Here is a 7,307-nt window from a genome sequence, read left to right on the forward strand (position 1 = left end):
GTATTGCCACTTTTTATCCTTGTTTCATTTATCATAACTTTGTTCAAGCTGAGACTTCTGTTCGTTAACAGTATAATTTATAGAATTTATTTATAAAATAGAAAATGATTGTTGAATAATATTTTTTTATGTATGATTTACTTTATTCTACTAAAAAATTAGAAAATTTTCTTTTATGTTATGGTAATCATAGTGAACAGTTGTTTTCTGTTTAATGAAATTTTTATAGATTTTATTTTTTGATTAGTTCTGATGAAAGAACTTGGCTATAAGCTATTGTTACTTATAAAATTAATTTTCAACCTAACAAATCTACTTAATGTGGGTTATGGCACTTTCTTTTAAGTACTTGTTAATGTATTTATTCGCTCCATTCTGATGAAAATTGTTACATGAGGTTTTACTTCATCACTGTTATTTTCAGGTTCTTTCATTGACTGTGCTCATTAGAAATGCAAAAACAGCTTGCATAGGCAATGAAAACATTCTTTGATTTTACTATTTTAAAAGTTTATGATTTGTTGCTATTACGATAATTTATTTTTACCCAACCATTGTATATATTTTTAATATATACAATTGAAGGACTACCTCTAAAAAAGTATTTCATCAAACTTTTCAAGAATAAGAAAAAAGGTCTTACTACTTTAGACCTAATTAACATATTTTCAGGTTTTGGTGTATGAGAGCCTTTACTAAAGCATTTGGGAATGATTTATTTCAAGCATTAGTTGGATTTTAAAAAAAATTAACCTTAAATAAAATATTTGTTGTATATCATCAGTTGAATCCTTTTTAGAGAAAGCCTTTCAATTATAGCCTAATTAAAAATGTGATACTATTTTTAACCATTAGTTATATTTCAGTTTATCATATCCCTATAAAACTGTGATAATGTTGTTTATAAGTTAATTTAATATTTTCTGTGAAACCAGGCTTATGATTTTCTAAAAAATGTAAATATATAGTAGTCATTTTAAAGGTTTTTTTTATTTTTTATTATTATTCCTTTAAATACACATAATTCCTTCGGTGACTAGTTGAAAACGCTGCATTGCTCTCGAAATACTGTAAACATAACACTGAACTATCTCAATATAAAGCTTACTTTTCTTGTCTTATCCAAAACATGGCAACAGCCCTTATAAGTTAGACCAGTCATCAGCTTCAGCTTTTTTTACCAATAATTAAGGCATAAAATTAAACTCCACAAGCTGTGTGATATATTCACTGTCATTATCTTCCAAACTCAGTGCAATAGCAGCAGCATTATATTTCTGTTTATCTTTGACCCATAATAATAACAGATTCACTATGCTCGCTAAAAGCCATAGATTGTATGTATCTCAGACACCCTAAAATTTCTAACATCCATTCCTATCTTACTACCTAAATCTGGAATGAACTGTCTATTGGACTTGTTCTGTAGGCCTTGCTTATTACCAGAATGCAGACATGGTCTGATAATTTTAGTGCTGTGGGTCAGGCATAAGAATACACTATGCTTCTATAGTTCAGTAGGGAGCACACAAAAGCTCTTCAAAACATTAGTGAGTAGCTTAATAATAAGCATATCACACTTGAAAATTGGGAAGGAGTACTTTTGACACCAGAAGCCTTTTATTAATGAATAAAGGATTCTCTGTTGCACTCTTTGCATATCAGACACACCCTGATTCAAATTTATTTATTATCTTACAATTTTATTTACACCTGTAAATAAGCTGCCATATGCATGGGATGCTGGAGACAACATCTAATGATTCATCCCCTTGACATTCAAATAAACTATTTGACCAGACCAAGAGGTCTCTTATCCAACTCCTCGTTAGTCTGTGCCTTTATGTCAAGAATGTTATTTTTCAGGATCTGTCGTGAAACTGTTTGTAAGTCTTACAAACGTAGTTGGTTAATGTCGGAATGCGTAGGTCAGTGTGAACGGTCTCGTTTGAAATTTTGATTAGTGAGTTCGTTGCCAATCTTAAAAATTGTGATTGAAAGGTTTGTATTTTTATCTTTTTAGCAGGTCCATAAATTTGGCTGGCGTAAGTCCAAATGGGTTTTATTAAATAATTGTATACATTAAGTTTCTATCTAAAGGGTAATTTAGGAGGTCTGTGTAGTAGTATGGAATGTAACTGTCTCAGTCGTAAATTTAGCGCTTTGCTTTGATATGTGGGCCCCATGTCAACTTTCTGTCATAAAAAAGTCCCTGGTACGTTACCATATTTGTTTAGTAGAGGGTGGTTGTATATGCAAACTGGAGGGCAGTTTTCGTGTGGTAGAGTAAATGTGACTTGTCGTAGTTAAACCTTATTTTCATCTGTACATAACTGGTCCGTATGTTGCCCAGATTACACTGTAATGTTAGTGTAGCCTGTAAACGGTCTGTGTTTCAGGTAATAGCGCAGAGTCGGCAGCATACGTCGTAGTTAGTATGTTGTCTGTCGGTAAGTTATATATGAATATTAAGTACAGAAGTGGAGCCTAGACAGAACCTTGAGGAACTTATGGAGATATTTATTGATTTGATTGATGAATTCGCTGAGCTTTGCCAGATAGAAAAGAAGCGATCATGAAGAAATGATTATCGAAATAAATAGTAAGTGCTTGGAATAATTAGATTTAGTTCAAAAATGCCCTGACCTAACAAACGCCTGAGTCATCCAAATATGCCCCAGAAGTGTTTTAGTTCAATAACAGAGGAGATGATGCATGTGGCTATGCAGTTGTGTTGCGCAATGTAATGTGCGAAATCCGAATTGGTGGTCGGGTAATGTGTATTGATAATTGTGTATCAGTATATTAAGAACACTTTTATGTAATAATTTTTCAAAAATTTTGGAGCAAATTGGCAGCAGGCTAATAGGTCTATAGGAATCTGGTATATGTTTGTCCTTGTTAGGTTTGTGTATCATTAAAATCTAGGAGTATTTCTATTGCATAGGGAAATTAGTTGTCCGGTAGATAGAGTTATGAGGAGTACTAAAGCTCTTCTGGGGATTTCTCGAAGTACCTCAGCAGTGATAAGTTCGTAACCAGGAGCCTTCTTTTTTGGTATTGTCCTGATCTGTCAATATTTCAGGAGTAAAGTGTTTAGGTAGAAGAGACAGTCTGCTCCTTCCAATCCTCTCCGGAACTCCTTCGGTCACCCCTAGCCTGCTTCTGATATCCTCATTCCTGATTCTATCCAGGCGGGTAATCCTCAGGCATCTCCTCCAGAAATCCATCTCTGCCGCTTGTAGTTTGGAGTAGAGTCTTGAGTTAAGTTTCCAGGTTTCTTAGTCGTAGTTAAGTGAGGGCTCAACAATACTTTTGAAAAATCGCCTTTTGTTGTCTGTTGAGATGACCGTATTACAGAGAACTGGGTGCAACATTCTAGTCGAAAGTAGTAGTAGTCAGCTCTCCTCCTAACCTCTGGTTCCTACTCACCGTTCTCATCTATTGTCAATCCCAGGTATTTGAAGGAGTCTACCTTCTTACATATACTTCCATTAATCCGAATGTCCGCGGCCTCTTTGTTGTTTACTGGCAGGTATTCAGTCTTATCAAAATTTATTTGTTGACCCCAGAGGCTGTATTCTTTTTTCAGGGCCTTCAGCGCTTCTTCCAAGCCATCTCTACTATATGTGACCACTGCTTGGTCGTCGGAAAAGAAAAGGGAGAACAGTATATGTCCACTGCTTTACTGCCTGTTGTAAATAAATCTTAAACAGGGTTGGGGACTTACAGCATCCCTGCTTAAGACCCTTAGGCTCAGACAAGTAAGAGCCAAGCTCTCCTCACTGCATTTATTAAGGCAATACTAATACCCGCACTCTTAAGCGATTCCCACATCTTATGCCTTGGTACTGTCATATGCCTGTTCTAGGTCTATAAAAGCTATGTGTTCAGCCCTTCCTTTCTCCATTCGTTTTTTTATGAGCTGCTTTAGGATACGAACAAATATGCTGTTCGTACAGGACCTGGTTGCAGTAAAGCCAAACTGTTCCTCCGGGGTAACAAACTCCCCTTCTAATTTACCCTTCAGAATTCTTGCAATTACCCCTCATACTGAACTCTGGACACAGATGCCTATATAATTTCGGCATTCATTCCTGTACCCTTTCTTACATATAGATGTAAGAAATTTCTGAGTGATAGCAACCGGCTTGACTACAAGACCAACCAAAAATGAAATGAAAACCGAATAAGGTGCATTGACGGTGTAGCGAGAGGGAGCAAGTGGTTGGACCACAACTCACCAGAGCGCTCCACCTCGAGCCTCACCGAAGCTCTCAAATTTATAAATCACTTCATTTTGTAAAAAACACATTATTATTTTTATATATTAATAATCTCTGTGCATAACACTTAACAATGTCAATAGAAAGATTAATAAACGAAACCAAAACAATGCACGAACCTATCTCAAGCAGGCATGTACCGACCGCTTCTCGGTCACAGCCGCATGTGCTAGGCCTATAAATAAGGGACTCTTAATCCCCCAAATTTGATCTTAGATCCACATCATTTTCTGGGTCTAGTCATGACACAGGTGGCGTATACACTGCTTGAGATAGAGAAGTTCATTGCCAATCTATGCTTGTAAAAGTAGTTATTTCTGTATCCACACCTAAGACGATGGCCTACATCCTTTCCTTCTTTCCAGCAATCTTAGTCCGTCGCTTCATCTCGGCAACTAAGATTGTAACCTAATCCTTAACGGTTACACTGGTCCGTCTGCTTCATCTCGGCAACCAGTGTAATTTCCCGTCTCTCCCCGGCTCTAGTCCGTCCGCTTCATCTCGGCAACTAGAGCTGCACCTAGCCTAATCAACTTACTGGTCCGTCCGCTTCATCTCGGCAACTAGTAAGCTGGCTCCTATCATGACAGTTCTAGTCCGTCCGCTTCATCTCGGCAACTAGAACTGTTACTCTACCTCAGACTCTCTTACCCAGACCTCCTCTACCTGCGTCAGTGTCCAGGGCTCATCCTCTGGCACGGCCGTTCCTAACTTATAATGAATACGCCTTGTTGTGGGCCTTCTGTAAAGAGATATCAGGCTGGAGAAATCGCCTAAGACCAGAGACAACCCCGACAATTTATTAGATACAACTTTGAAAATTATATTAACATGTTCTGCTATCCAATGCATCCTTTCTTGAGATGAAAACTCTTTGCACAGTAGTTGGTATTCAATATCAAACAGATTTAATTATTTAGTCTTAAAAGTGATGAATTGCTGGAGAGGAGATTGGCCATCGTCTTAGGTGTGCGTATAGAAATAACAACTTTGGCGAGCATAGATTGGCAATGAACTTCTCTATCTCAAGCAGTGTACACGCCACCTGTGCCATGACTAGACCCAGAAAAGGATGTGGATCTAAGATCAAATTTGGGGGATTTAGAGTCCCTTATTTATAGGTCTAGTCCATGCGGCTGTGACCGAGAGGCGGTCGGTACATATATGCTTGAGATAGGTTCGTGCATTGTTTTGGTTTCGTTTATTAATATTTCTATTGACATTGTTAAGTGTTATGCACAGAGATTATATAAAAATAATAATGTGTTTTTTACAAAATGAACTGATTTATAAATTTGAGAGCTTCGGTGAGGCTCGAGGTGAAGCGCTCTGGTGAGTTGTGGTCCAACCACTTGCTCCCTCTCGCTACAATGGTTTACGAGTACTTAGGACTAGAATTTAAGAGAATGTCTTAAAGTAAAGCTTGATATTGCTGAGTACTTATATTTTTACTGTATGTTAACAATCTTAAAAAAACTCTGCCCGGATGTTTTAATAAGTCATGATATACTTAAGGAGCATTCTAACATACTCGTGAATTTCAGAGGTAACAAGGTTCCCCTCAGTGTCTAAGTTGGGCCACCTATCACCTAACTGATGTCTTGCCAGACCTCACCGAGCAAAGTTCTTTGGGAATATTATTTCTAATTATCTTGGGGATTTTTGGTGTCCCCTATAAGCAGACTGGATCCAAGCACACCTCAGCCTGGAACATCACATCATGAAACTCCAAATGGAGGTGTAATGAGACTTCATCAGCAACGTAGCAATAGATCTCTATAGACTGTACGAAAGCTTTCGACTCCGTATCTCACGATATTTTATGTCATAAGTTCGCAGACCTCGACTGCCCAGAACTCTATGGCATCATAGTGTCATTTCTAAACAACCACAGCTTAGCTGATTGGGTTCGTGAGGATATCTCTAGAACAATTTTACTTACGTGCGGTGTTCTACAAGGGGCAATCTTATCTCATCTCCTCTTCTCTATATACACTGTCTTTTTTTTTTTTTTTTTCCTAGTCCCTATAGAAAAATTTTTTATTGTTGAAATTTTTATATATCCTTTCACTTCATTTCAATGGTCGGTACATCATTGGCTACAAGGGTGGAGGTCCTGCCAGCGTACTGGAGGGGGCGCGGGTGTCAGTGATTGGAAGAGTGGATTGGTCAGATGTTTGCGGGAGTCGAAGAACTTGACATGCCTCCGACCAATGAACTCTGGTACTGTAGGTAGTTCGAGGAGCTGATGTAGTTCCGGAGGCTTCTCCTTCTTCCACGATGTAGTGCGGACCATCCTCCGCAGCATACTATCCTGGAATCCCTGAAGGTGGTGCTGCGTGCCGTCAGAGAGGTATGTGAAGAGTGGTGCTCCGTAGAGAAGTGCCGGCCTCAGAATGCTCTTGTAAACTTGGAGTTTAAGCCGCAGAGAGAGCGCTGGCGATGTGAGGAGGTGGTTTAGTCTGTAAGACCGCCTTCGTACAGTTCTCGTTTTCTGGTAGAGGTGAGTGGAGAACTTGAGATGACGGGCTTATCTTCACGCCTTGATATACTATCGAGTTTGAAGGGTAAATGATGGTGTTGTCCAGTTTGAGCGGCTTCAGGAGAGTCGATCGCTTGTACTGTTGCTGAGCGAACACTACGCAGTCTGTCTTAGCTGGGTTCATGGTGATGTTTAAATTACCCAGGCGTTGAACAATCTCTTTGTAGACCGCTCCGGCTCGCCCTAGGGCATGTTTGGAGTTCATACTGCTGCTGTAGATGGCGATGACGTCGGCATAGGCGGCGACCGTAGCTAGTTTGTAATTTGCACCAACTACATCAGCGGTATAAATTGAAAATAGCACGCGATAGAACCGCTCCCTGTGGAACTCCACACGTCAATGGGATGGAACGGGAAATCTCGTCTCGAACCCGCACAAAAATAGTCCTGTTGTCGAGAAAAGACGCTATTACATTATAAAGTTGCTCTGGACAGTCGTGGTCTATGAGCTTACGACATAAAATGCCGTGAGACACAGA

The sequence above is a fragment of the Halyomorpha halys genome, unplaced genomic scaffold, assembly GCF_000696795.3.
Source record: "Halyomorpha halys isolate HHAL.00 unplaced genomic scaffold, Hhal_1.1 Scaffold961.1, whole genome shotgun sequence".
NCBI classification, from domain to species: Eukaryota; Metazoa; Arthropoda; class Insecta; order Hemiptera; family Pentatomidae; genus Halyomorpha; species Halyomorpha halys.